This window comes from Corylus avellana, chromosome 7 (assembly GCF_965113065.1).
Source record: "Corylus avellana chromosome 7, dhCorAvel1.hap1.2, whole genome shotgun sequence".
NCBI classification, from domain to species: domain Eukaryota; kingdom Viridiplantae; phylum Streptophyta; class Magnoliopsida; order Fagales; family Betulaceae; genus Corylus; species Corylus avellana.
The window spans coordinates 942,203-956,664 of NC_142496.1; the positions used below are offsets into that span (position 1 = coordinate 942,203).

Consider the following 14,462-nt stretch of genomic DNA (forward strand, 5'->3'; position numbering starts at 1 on the left):
ATCTCTCTAAGTGGAGGTCAAAGTCCAATGGTGAGCCTAAAAGGACCACCAAATCTAAGGCATGCGCAAGAAAATTTAAATAAAAAGATTGAAAGATATATCCTAGAAATTGTATGACTTTATTTCTGTGTTATCTTCTTGTGTCTCATTGTCTAAATTTTACACCATTGATGTTGATCCCTTGTAAGATTGAAAGATCCTTGAAATTGTATGACTTTATTTCTGTGTTATCTTCTTGTGTCTCATTGTCTAAATTTTACACCATTGACGTCGATCCCTTGCTTACAAGGGATCGTGCTACATGATATGCTTTCATCAGTTTAACCATCTCTCTCGGCGTGTAGTACTACTGCGCATTATATATATCACAACATCAACATATGGTGCCCATGCCAATTGCCTTTCCCCCAAGGCATTGTTGTGAAAATGAATATCTTAAAATAATCTGTTTTTTCCAAGCAAAAGTTTATATACAGACAAGATTTTGCCTGATTATGTGAAAGAACACAAAGTGTTTGAGTTTGAAAAACTTAATCATGTTGTGCCACATTAATTTGTAAAAGTTTTTCTGTAAAATTTGTTTGTAAGCCTAACACTCCTCTAATCCTTTTGAGTACATAAGTTATTGGTAATCGATCGAGCTCTATCTTGAGTATTAATTAGGAGATTGTGTTTGTTGTTTCAGATAATTCAATATCCATATCCTTAATTAACATTACATATATGCTTTTGTCCTTTTTGGAACTTTCTTTATGTTAGAATATTTGATATTATTATAGGTTGATTTATTTCCTTATGTATTCTAGAATTGAATTTAGGGTTTTTTGCCCACTACTCATTCTCTATTTATAAATAAAGAGTTATGTAGCCCTAAACCCTTTTTAGGCTTCCACTCTTCTTCTCCGTCTCTTTTTTCAATATATCTCTTCAATTTATTTAACACTTTATTCTTAGCTAGAGGGTGGTCCATATATCCATGATAAAAGCAACTTGCAACTTCCATGCATAAGGGCGATTTAGTTGTCACAATATTGCTTACCTAATGCATCATGAGAGACCTCTTACCATCGCTTGCAGGCTTGTCTTTGTCTACAATATTCCCCATTTCCTAGCTTCAAAAATAAGACCACCTTTGTGACTATACATAGCTAGCTTTCATCGGCATTGACATGCACTGCAAGGATGTTCTGTTTTGTAGACTGAATCTTTAGATGCAGGGTCATATATAGAATGTTTTAGTGCATGAGAATGACAACATAGGTGTTTCAGAATTGTCAAAATTGGTGGGGCTGATCCACTACGGATAATTAGTTGTAGGATGTGTTTGGCATTTGCAATTTTAAACCAAATGGAGAATTTTTTGTTTTTTCTTTTAAAAATGAATGACTACAATCGCAAATCAGTATCTAATTAAAGTCATATAGAAAAGGTTAACTTCGAATTAACCATGTCTTCCTAATTCTCCTTCTGACTTTGAATCTCATTTTTTTAATTTATTTATTATTATGTGGTGATAGACTCAGACTTGAGAGAGGTTATTGAATATAAAAGTGCGAGTGTAAAAATATTGAGTTACACATTAAAAAGATATTATAAGTGTGAATAGTTAATATATCTGTTGGCAATTAAATGTGTGTGTGTGTTTTTTTTTAATTGGAATTAAATGTGTTATTTGTTATTTTCTTTATATTTGCTTTCTATACCTTACTCTAGAATACTATAGGATGTGGGTTAGAGGATAGTCATCTCAGGGAATGGGCTAGTCTTATGGGCCACCAACTGAGGCAGTTAGATCAGTCACGGGTCAGTCAAAGTATAGTAGTGGGTGGGTCCATTACATTACGGGTCAGTTATTCAGTCCACTCATCTGTATGTAGTCCAAAGCAGTAAAGAAAATTGCATCTTTGCGAAGTTTCTATAAAAATTATTTTCTTTAAAAATTGCATCTTCTGGACTTATTTTTGCATGCTCTGCTTTCAAGAAAATACTAGACTATAAGGGTGGATTTTTTTTTGTTTTTTGTTTTTTGTTTTTTTTTTTCATTATAATTTAATTTCGAAAATAAAAATATCACAATAAACACCAAGCACTAGCAGCATCACTTTTTTTCTTCCATTTGCTGCTAAATGACTTGTTGTTTATAATTAGAGCACTTACTTGATGTTTCAAGATGGACACAAATTTTTTTTCAAACTGGTTTGAAGGAAATTTCTTTCAACCTACTCTAAAGTATCATTTAACATCTTTGGGTTTTTTAAAAATTAATGTTTGGATTCCTAAGTTAGTAGAATAATAATAATAAATAAATATTAATAATATTAAAAAAATATATATATATGTTAGAAATGACACTTAGCACTTATTGAATTTGGTTGAAGGAAATTCCGGTCCTTTCAAGACGCTGCATTAAAGTAGATAAATGATAAATAGCTATATGAATAGGCAAGAGAAGTGGCATGTATATATTGGAAAGGTTTAGTTGCATGCAGTGGCGGAGCCAGGCAACTCATATTGGGAGTGCCGCAAAAAAAAAATTTTGGTGTCCTAAAACTTTTTTTTGGCGTACTAAAAATTTTCTTTACCATAAAAATTTGGTAATTCACACAATATATGCATCACAAAAAAATATCTATAAAAGTTCATAAATATGTGCTTAAATTGATATATTAGAAATGTAATATGCCGGCACTATATCAAAAAAAAAAAAAAAAAAAAAAAAAAAAAAAAAAGGTCTAGAACTGCACTTTACGGTCTCTTAGAAGTACAAAATCATCAAGTATCGAATATAAATCATATTTTGTGTAATGAAATGCTACAAGCAGGCTATCCACAACAAGTGATGCTTCAAATGTTTAAAAGATCCCACACATATTTTAGGAAGAGAAATTTATCAAAGATTGCAAAGCTCTCTTTTTAAACCTTTGAAAAAAAAAAAAAAAATTAAACCTATGGCACCCCCAAAGGCTAACGTGGCTCCGCCACTAGTTGCATGTCCCAATTATAGTTGACAATATATTATTAGCTAGTTCTGCGAAGTTGATGGAAGGATTTCAGACAACCAACCTTGTTATTCGTGTTGTAATATATAATTTAGGAAAGGTAGTTGCAACATTTGTGATAATATTTCATTTCAAAGCTTTTTAGAATTAATTATAAAATTCAATCAATGTGAGACTTAACATTCATTAATACCTTAATAATTTACTCAGTTTGTATAGGCTATTTATATTTCCAATGCAAGATTGTGGTGTTACATTTGTAGTTTGCGAAGGCAATAACTGTGAAGACTGAAATTGCAATTGACACATTCAAAAGTCAAGCCATCGCAAGGTCTACCACTTTTAGCACATGGAGGATAGATGCCCTTGCTCTTGCCAACCAAAGTGAGGAGTTGTTCATGCATGTCAAATTTATAAGTCCCCCCAAACTTGATATATGAATATCCCCCAAGATTGCAATGGAGATGAGTAGGAAAACTGAGATCTGCACAATAGTAAAACCAATGTTTTGGATCTCGTTCTTTTTCACAAATATCACAATAATATTCATCACCAGAATCTTCCTCATCTTTATAACAAAGTGTGAACCGCATCACCATTTTTTTTTTTTTTGGGTAACCGACCATGCATGAGTCCTTATAAAATGGAGTATGCCGCATGGCCCGCATCACTTTTTTTTTTTTGATGAGCATGCAGCATCACTTTGAAAGTGGAGAAACATATAGGGGTAGCAGCTTTTTCACTTTGTGTTGTACGACTAAGAGAAAAAGAGTCAAAAGACAGTTTGCTCTTTTGTTTAGTTTTCTCCTTGGTGTGTGGCGTGAGATTTGAGAGATTTTCTGTTTACTCTTTTGTGATAGTAAATTTCTTATGAGCGTCTTGCAGATGTAGGCTTGTTATTATTTAAATTTTGGTGTTTTGTGTAATTCATTTATTTTTTTTTCTAATTTAGAATCCTAAATTTAGTTCTGTACACAACATTATATAAAGTGTTTTTAGTTTAAAGCTCTAATGTCTAGTTTAAATATCAAGTGAGTTTATGGTTTAAAAACAAAAAAACCAAAGAAGATACATGCAATTTTTACTGTGTGAATCAAAGATTTTTTTATATTGAAATGGACAGTGATACACAGCACGCTGTAATTTTTTTTTTTTAATTATAAAAAAAAAAAAAAAAATTTACACTAGCGTGCCACACACGCCAGCGTGCTGTTTAGCTTCACCCTATTGAAATTAGTAATTTATTATTTGAAGTTGGAATGTTACATACTCACATGTGAGGGGAGATTGCTGAGTATATACTATATATACAAGTGTGATTATAAAAGGATTGAGTAAACCATCTCCCTCGAGAGCCGGCCCGGGCAGTCACCGGGGTATTATTTCTGAAATTGTTGTATCACCAACTGAACAACTTCTTTGCTGTGATGTTGATGTGCTCCCCACATTTTTATCACTTTTGGCAGAAAAAGCTGGATTTTGAGGGGTAGCAATATTTGGTCCAACATCATTTTTGAGCATTGAATAAACTTCCAACATTGTTGGTCTATCCACTGGGTTTTCTTGGAGGCATAATAGAGCTACTTGCAAGCATCTCATGAGTTTGCAAGATGATGAGGAATCATCCAATGATGGATCAATCAACTCCATGCCCTTATCTTCTTTCCACAACTCATATGCCTGAAATCATTCAATATTTGTTACCCATCTTTATATTTCAAATTAAAGGCAATTATTTAAATCATAAGAAAGTTTAATGAAGTTACTTACATAATCCAAAAGGCTTAAAGTTTCGTTTGGGCCATAGTAACATGCATTTCTCTTGCCACTTATGATTTGCAGAAGTAGAACTCCAAAACTATAGACATCATACTTCATAGAGTATATTCCTTTTCTAACATATTCTGGAGGAACATAGCCACTGCATTTTTCATACATCAAATTAATTAGAAGAGATGTTGAGAATTTAACAAGGGAAATGCATGTGAGAAAGTGAAACCATACAAAAGCTGAGAAATACTTACTATGTTCCAACAATCCTGTCTGTATTTGCTTCATGTTCATCCTTTCCAAAAAGCTTAGCCATTCCGAAATCTGAGATCTTTGGATTCATGTCCTTGTCCAGTAAAATGTTGCTAGCTTTGAGATCTCGGTGAATTATTGTAAAATTTGAGTATTCCTGGAGATATAGAAAGCCCTTGAGTAACACCCTCAATGATGTGAACACGCTTTGGCCAATCTAAGTTATACCTTTTGGTTGGATCTGCACAAAAATAAAACTGTGAACAGTTAGCAGTCATCAGACATAATGATACAAACCAAAGCATCAAAACATACTCAATTAGCTAGCAAGACATCGTGGCTTTTCAGGACTCTGGAAGCTTAAATTTCTCACCTATATATGCTTTTCTCAAGATTGAATAATAGTGGCAATACATATCAAGATATCATTAAATATTTTGTGACAGCCCAAAAAATTAGTCCTACATTGAGAATATGTACTGCTCATATAGAATAAGTGGATTATAAAATGTGTTCAGGGGTGCTAAGTTCCTTACTAAATAAGATTGGATTTTATAAGTGATTCTAAGGAATTTCAAATGCAAAACTTCAACTAGTCTATTTGAATTAATAACGTAGATGTGAGTAGTGCTTTTATTAGTTTGTAACAAATGGTATCAAAATAACTTAGTAACGCCATGTGGCGCTAAGCCACTGCATCGCATGAGCTCTAATGAGGACTTCAGGGATTTGAGTGGAGAAGATTATGGTACCCTAGAAAGTTAGTCCCACGTTGGGAAGATCTATTGCTCACATGGGTGCGGAGTCTTAAATTCATTATTTATTACTTGAAAATGGACTTTATAAATGATTTTAGAAAGCTCCAATTGCAACTTCGATTAGTCATTTTAGAGTAATAGTATAGTTGTGGCTAGCATTTTTCCAGGGTTGTTATATGTTGGTATTTAGACCCATTTAGGCTGATAAGATACATAGTTAAATGTCACATAAACCCAAATGATTGACTATATATAATCAGAAGCACAGAACGATTGCATACCAAAGAGGTAATAATCCAAGCTTTTGTTTGGCATCCACTCATAGATCAACATCTTTTCTTCTCTCTCTAAGCAATATCCCACAACTCTAGCTAGATTTATATGTTGAAGTCCTGCGGTAAGTGTAACCTCATTTGTGAACTCTTCATGTCCTTGAGTTGAAGTTTTTGAGAGTCTTTTCATTGCTATTTCCTGTCCTCTTGGTAATTTACCCTGACAACATCGAAGCCCACGGTTAGCATTGTCTGCTAAGCCAGAGCTACACAGCTAATATAAAATTCACATACTTCAAAAGCAAAACTAATTAGTGCCAAGAAAATTAGCAAAAGAGCCAAACATTACCTTGTAAACAGGGCCAAAACCCCCCTCTCCAAGCTTGTTTGCACTTGAGAAGTTATTTGTAGCCGCTTTGATACTGGAAAAGCTGAATACTTGCAGATTAGGAACATTGTGGCCAAGATTTTCAGGAGTTGATGGATTGGTTACTGGTCTAGAATCTCTGTTTCCTAAAAGAATCATGCCTGCAACCAAATAGGAAAATGAAATAAATAAATTATTGATATCTCAATGTCATACTGACAAAAGGAAAATTCTCAAGTGGCAAAGTCTTGCAGTTGTTCTATTACCTTTAGACTTCAGTAGTCTGCCTTTTAGGTAACATAACAAGAAGGCTAGAAGGACAATGATCAAAGCTATTGGAAGAAGAATTTTTAACAATAGCCTTCGCTTGTTTCCTTGGCCATCTTCTTTCTCTTGAGCTGTCAATGCAGTCCAGAAACTAAATTAAAAATTTCGCATCTAGATCTTGCAAGTTGATACAAAATTTCTCTGTTTTTAGAACTTCTAAACCAAAAACTTACACTCCTCAAGAGGGTCAACCTCCAACTTAGAGCTTGGGTGAAGATAGGCAAGCTTTTTGTTAGGTTAAGAGTACTAAGCATTCTGCTATGCAAAGATCTCCCATGATTTCTATTTTGCTTAAATGGATTAATCAAGTCATGATGACTAATCCTCTGTTATGTGCATTTGCAAGGCAATTTTTCCCTTCCATTTCTAGATAAGCAGATTCAAATGATGAAGTTCTATAAAAGGGTTTGTAATGTCAATTCATTGACTCCTATGAGGACAAAGTATATAGCCATATAAAGTTTAGATGGTACCTGCCAGAGAAAGAACCCAATTGTCATCATTGATGACCTGAAACACATTGTAACCAAGTAGCTTCTTCTCCTTCACATAAGCAATCTTAGCTCTGATAGCCTCCACATCATCGAAATTAATCCAAGTGGATCCAATAATGCAGTAATTCATAATATAAGTAGAATTGAAAATTATTGTAGCACCATAACTTCGAATGTACCACTTGATGTACTTGTAACTCATGCTCCCATCTGGTGTTACGGCTAGCCCTGATGATGGCGCACCAATAGCATTTTCTCTGGGATTTGCAAGAGCCCAAGCATAGCCATGGTAAGGCAAACCCAAAAGCAACTTGTTTGAGGGAAATCCTTTAGCCAACCACTCTCTTATGCCATAATCAGTATTAACATGGCTTGAAGGATCATATAAAGCTGCATGAGCATGTGTAAAGTTCTCCTTTGAAGGCAGGTGATAGTCATATGCCACAACATGTGCCCAATCCATATTTCTCTGTATGGAATCAATCGGGTAACTCCCAAATTCAAAAGTTGGCAAGTAAAAAAGGGCCATCGTCAAGATCAATTGTGCTTGGCCAGGCTTTCTTGACTCAGAATTTACTTCAGCTCGCCACTCATCCAGCAGAATTCTCATGTTGGTCATGTCTGTGGCCGTGTTAGGCCAAAGCCAGAACAAGTTTATGCCTTGAAATCCATATTTCCTTGCTGTTTTTATTGAAGATTCAATGAAAGACTTTCTGTAAGAAGATTGGCTGATCATTGAAGACAATACTGATCCGTTGCCTTTCTCACCCAAGATGGATTTAGCCGTTGAAGCTTGTCCATTCCATGTAGATAGAAGTGTGACCACTGATGGGTTCTTGCGTTTGACAATGTTTGTGAAGCTGGAGAAGTATTGTTCATCAGCCGAGGGGATGGAAAGCTGGTAGGTGGAGGAGTTGATATCAGCAAAAGCGCATATAAGGTGTGTAAACAAGGCAGAATTCAGGTCAGGAATGGGGGATTCACTACCAGCATACCAATAACCAGCTTTGATCCAACTCTGAGCATTAGAGCACTGCAAATTTTGAAAAAGAAACATGAAGGAGAGGAGGATGATATTCTTGGATGCCATGGAAAGAAAGCTAGTTGATATCTCTTTCAGGGTATGATAACATCTACTTAATGTCAAAACTGTAGCAGGGGAGAGTAGCATCTTGGAAATTTGTGTGGACTTGAATTTAGCTATTTGATATGAAAGGAGGAAAGAAAGAGACGTCCAAGTTATACATGTATGAAAACTATAGGTTCCCTTAGTCTTCTTGACATGACGTACAGGACATTACTTTGATATTTAGAAATGTTACCATACCTATAAGGGCCTATCAGCTTTTTTGTTTTATTCTTGGAGCAGCTTCATCCAAGTCCAAGAAATGCACAATCTCTTGCATTAAATTTCTCAGTAGAACCATCATGATCGAAAGCCGGCCAGCACAACTCCACAAGACTTTTGGGGTCAATCTTTGGATGGGTTTGTTGTCAAACAAATGAAACATCTATTTGAAAGACAACATCATCAGGACTTTTCTTCCGGTATTAAAGAGGGTTTGAGGGGTACTATGAGGGGTTGCAATACATGGTAGATTGATTAAACTTTCTAATTTAATTTTAAAAATTCAAAATATCACAATCAAACACCCAGTAGCAATAGCATCTCCCTTTTTTTCTTTTCTTATTTTTTATATGACGCTAAATGACTTGTTGTTCAGAGGGATTAGAGCACTAGTATCAGATACTCAACGATTTTCCCTAAATTTAAGAAACTAGACTACTTTTTACTTTCCTATCCAAATATACTCGACAATAACTTCCTTAATTTTACCCTATACATGTACCGTTTTCAGCAAGTGTTGTAGTGGTCCTTTTCGGTGACTTGTAGGTTCACAGCGAGAACAAATCTCTTGTACTTGTCCAAAAATTTGAGAAAAATAATACTCAATTGGTTGAAAATCAAAGCCTCAAAAGAAATTTCTTTCCAAGCCCAAGCTTCAAGCTTCAAACTGGCGATCTGCAACTCATCCTTTTGGGGTTTCTCATTCAAGCTGGCGTTTGGGTTAAAAATTAAAATCAAGATTTAAGCTTCAATTGGTTGTCCTTCCCCTTTTGAGTTTGCTCCTCCGTCGTTTTCTTCTTTGATCTCTCTTTCCCACACGGTCTCCCCTTTTTGAATTTTGGTGGTTGTGTGACCCAAAGCATGGGTTCTGCAACACTGGGTAGAGTGTTTATTATTTGGGTTGCATTTTTGGGTGTTTGTGGGAGAGGAGGGAGAACGCGAGAGGGGGAGAGAGAGGCGTGAGGGAAAAAGGGAGATGGGGTGCTGCTGCCAGAGAAAGAAGAAGGGATGGGAGATGAGAGAGGAGAAGAACACTTTATTTCAGAGTATAATATTCCATTGGAAGCTATATGTTCCCAATGCATCCGAAAATAATGCAACTTCCTGGTACTACTACTACTGTATAAGCACAACTGCGAAATTCTGATGAGATTATGACCATTATGACTTTAAAAGGGGTTATTGTCATTAAAAGTGTAAATATACATATAAGCATATCTCTATCTCCATACCCAAGCGAGGTGGGACGCCACGTCACACCAAGTGCATAGGTTAAACTTAAGGAATTTGATGTGAATGAATTTTTGTGAATTTTTTTTTTTTTTTTTCTGAGATTTTATCTAATTATAAGAAAGGAAATGAGTACCTGCCGCTAGTGCTCTACCCAACTATTTTTTCTAAGTTTAAGGATTTAAACTATTTTTTGCTTTCCTATGCCAATATATACTCCAATAGGTTTCTTTAATAATTCCTTATATCATTAAAATATTTTTTTTTTATTTTACTTTTTACTTTTTTATTTTTATTTTATTCCTTTAATTAATACTCTCTCTCTCCCTTATATTTTTCTTCTTCTTTCTTCCCGATGCAGAGTAGCCATTTTCTTCTTCCCTGAATGGACTATGCAAGTTCCATAGACCGTATTTCTTTCTCCAACAACAGATTTGAGTTCCAGTAGACCATAACTGGATGCTTTTCTTCTTCAATTTTGTCCATCTGTGATTTCGTCCTAAGAGTCCAAAAACATTTCTTCTTCGATTTCGTCTTCTCCAAAAACCATGGCTTCTGCAATATCTGAGAGTCCAACTTCTGCTCCAATCTGAAACACAAATCCAACTGCCCACGTTCCCTCAAAAGTTTTTCCACTCAACTATATGTGTGAAAATGCGGAGACAGGCCCAATCCTAACATTTCAATCGACAAAGCCATATTTGGAACTAAAATGGTAAAGGGTCTATAGGCATCTTTAACAACATTTCTGGGCAGCTCCCTCTTTTGCACTCAATAAACACAACAAAGGGCCTATGCATTTCACAGCAGACCGAGTATCATTTCACAGCATTCCAAGTTCTTAATCCTACCCAACTGCTTATAGTTCATCAAAATTTCAAGCACAAGATTAGAGTTCAAATTTTCTTTGAAACCCTCTAACAAATTATCAAGATTTATTGCGGATTCATGGGTTTGTGTAGAAAGTAAGGAATAGATTAAATTGACATTAGAAGAACTTACAGTCTCTGAAATTTTCAAGGGTGTTCGTGCGGCAAGTGAAGTGGGGCTTTTTGGAGTGGGTTTTGGAGTGGTGAGATAAGGCTTCGAATATAAAGAACATGAAGAGGAATTGAGAGAGGATCGGAGGATTTTGACGAGGTTTGAAGAAAGAGCGGGAGCCCCATGTTTGGTGCCGGAAGAGGGCCGATTCAGCTTTCCCAGGCGCTGCCCACTGCACGGGTGGCTCAACAAAACATGGACGCTAAAAGGTTTTGGACGGCTTGACAGTTGCTTGAACGGAGGAGAAGAAAAGAAAATGCAGGGAAAAGAAGGGAAAGAAGAAGAGAGAAGAGAGAGAGAATCAGTTTTATCAATATAATATTGATTCGGATTGCTATAGTAAAATCCTATACTTTGAGTTTTATTGTAACAATCCTCATAATTTAGGGTTCATTTAAGAAGTTTGCTATAAGTCGTTTTTTGTGAATTTTTTTGACATTTTTCCTACACTTAATTACGGAAGGGAACCTCATTTAGGGTACTTGCTCGGAATGCTCTTACTTGACCTTTCAAGGCATTCTCTCAAATCAGCCCCTCCTATTATCCCACTTATGGGGAGGCGCTGGCTACGACTATTGCGGGTAAGCTCCAGGATTTCACCTTGGGAGGAGATTCCCAAACTGTCATTATGGCTCTTCAACATCGCTTCATCATTCAAGATTGAAAAATTGCTGATATTATTTCAGATTCCATCTCTATCATTCTCCCTTCTTCTTTTTGAAAGGTAAAGAAAACTCATAAAAGTGCAAATTTCTGCACTCACTATGTGACATATTATTAGGCCACCGACAGAGTTCACTCTGACTGCATTCATATTAGTTTTCTCATTCTCCCTGTCCGCATTTGTAGTGGAAAATACCCTTTTCTTGTTGGCAGATCATGCTTGCAAGTGGTGTTAAAAGTGTTACTTTTTTCTCAAATTTGAAGTATGAATGAGGAAGTGATCAGAAGCCAAGATGCAAAGCCAGGGTGAGAGACCTAGAAAAATTACATGGAATTGTTTTTGGAAGTTTCAACTTGATGCTCAAAACGTAACAATGTATTGGTAACAATTGTGCCGGAATCAACAATGTTTGTGAAGCGGAGAAGTATTGTTCATCAGCCGAGGGGATGGAAAGCTGGTAGGTGGAGGAGTTGATATCAGCAAAAGCGCATGCCAATAACCAGCTTTGATCCAACTCTGAGCATGCATTAAAGCACTGAAAATGCTGAAAAAGAAACATGAAGGAGAGGAGGATGATATTCTTGGATGCCATGGTAAGAAAGATAGTTGATATCTGTTTCCAGAGTTTGATAACATCTACTTAATGTGAAAACTCTAGGTTCTGCTATGAGCCGTACAAGTTCAGGTGGAAAGAACAGCATCTTGGGAATTTGTGGACTTGAATTTGGCTTTTTGATATGAAAGGAGGAAAGAAAAGAGACGTCCAACGCTATACATGTATGGAAACCATAGGTTCCGTTTGTCTTGTTGACTTGACATTACTTTGATGTTTAGAAATGTTACCATAAGTGAGGGCCTAAAAACTTTTTGTTTTATTTTTGGAGCAGCTTCGTCCAATGATGTGCATAATATCTTGCATCTACTTTCTCGGTTGAATCATAAATGCATTATGCCATTAACAACTCCAGAAGACTTGTGGGGTTAATACATTGGATGGGTTTGTAGCCAAACAAATGAAACATCTTTTTCAAATACAACATCAGAAAGACTTTTGTTCCATATTAAAGAGGTTTTGAGCAGTACTACGAGGGGGTGTAATTCATGTTTTTGTGATGAATTTGGTCGTATTGAAGTATGGCTATACGACTATATAGGTTAATCATAACCTAATCTGTATTAATTAAATATGTCATGTTGTGAGTACACTTGTGAGTGTTGAGTCCCAAATTGAAAATATATATATATAAAAAAAAAAAGTACGTAATATATATAAGTAGACCTAAGCTCATTAGCTTAGGCTTTTGGGGCTAGAGTGGTGTTCAAATATATATAAATTAATTTACTTTTGGTAAAAACTCCAAAGCCATTTATCTCCCCAACAAGTGAGCCATGGTTAGCTTATTGGGACGGATGTTTGGTTTTGATACCAAATGATATAAACTTTGAGAAAAACTCACATTTGAAAACTGACTTGTCAAAGGAATGTGCTCAAGAGCTTATATACACATGGTTAATGTTAACCTTAACCCATGTAAACACAATGATCTTAAAGTTAGCAATATCCTTCCGCACAACGCCTCCAACTCCTCCCCCATCCTCTTCATCTTCTGCTCCCGATTGTCTACTCACGATTCTCCTCAACTGGAAGCCGGTAGGACACAACCCTAAAGAGAGGATTCATATGAGTTCCATGTGAAAATGACACTAATTGATTTATAAAGAGAGAACAAAAAAAAATTACCTACTAATGCAAAATAAGATCCTCTCCATTTCATTATCTATATTTTGTTCTGTTGTAACTTCAATGATATACATAGTAATAAGTAATATTTTAAAATAACACTTAAAAAAATGTTATTTTAAAATATTAAACCACATGGCAACAAATGTACTATATGACAACATTTATATTATTAAATCTATTGCGGCTGTCTTGATGATATGAGTAGATTATAAGTCCATATAATTAATCATAATGCATTTTGTCATCGTCAATAGCTATCTTAAAATTACTTGAATTTTAATTAATAAACAATAATTTTATATAGATATATTTGTTGATTCATGATAAAAAGTTTTTTTTTTTTTTTTTTTTGATGAAAAATCAAAGATACATAATAAAATGTTATTCTATAAGAATACATCTTTTGGACTTATTTTCACATGCCCTGTTTTCAAGAAAATACTAGAGTCTAGACTATAACGTAACGTGAACTTTTTTTTTCATTATAATTTAATTTTAAAATTCAAAATATAACAATCGAACACCAAACAGCATCTCCTTTTTTTTTTCTTTTTTCTTTTTTTATTTTTCTTTCTCCTATCTTACTAAATGACTTGTTATTGAGGGGCCTTACTTAAGTTTTCAAGACACCGCAACTTGTAGCCCATAAAAATTACTTCTCGATCATGAATTACTTGTATTTCAATGAATCTTGTTTACTGATTAAAAATATTTTGTTTTACTTTAAATGACCCATCACAATTGTACACAGGTCTTTCTTATATTATAATAAGTACATTTAAGAAATAACACTACTAAACAGATAATGTAGCAATTCCAGAGCATTTATCTATATATATACCTTCAGGAACCCAATTTCCAAATGAATTTTCAGCTTCAAACAACTAGCACTTCTTCAGCAACACTATTGGAAAGCATTTAACTACATTAAAAGCAACCCAATAATTAATTACCTTCAAAAAATTTCAATACAAATACTCGTACATAGCTTCTATTGGAGTAAATAGCATTTTTCAATGCAGACACTTCCTCTTGAGCATAATATACAATGTTATTCTTCTCATTTTTCAAACTCTCTCTCTTCTTCTTCTTCCACTTTGTCTAGAGAAAGAGTAAGACAGAGATCTCCGTCTTCCTCTTCGTCTTCATCTTCGTCTCCCTCTCCCTCTCAATCTTCTTGCCAGCTTCTTAATGCT

At 35.0% G+C, this 14,462-nt stretch overlaps 1 pseudogene across 1 annotated transcript; it reads right to left on the reverse strand.

Annotated features, from left to right (window-relative positions):
- Positions 1–4,224: 4,224 nt before the first annotated feature.
- Positions 4,225–8,599, reverse strand: LOC132185572 (uncharacterized; annotated as a pseudogene). Its single transcript, XR_015912802.1, has 7 exons — positions 7,219–8,599; positions 6,685–6,816; positions 6,401–6,579; positions 6,061–6,271; positions 5,024–5,262; positions 4,770–4,920; positions 4,225–4,679 (listed from the first exon to the last, which is right to left on the reverse strand). The product of XR_015912802.1 is annotated as an uncharacterized LOC132185572 (transcript).
- Between the last annotated feature and the right edge of the window lie 5,863 nt (positions 8,600–14,462).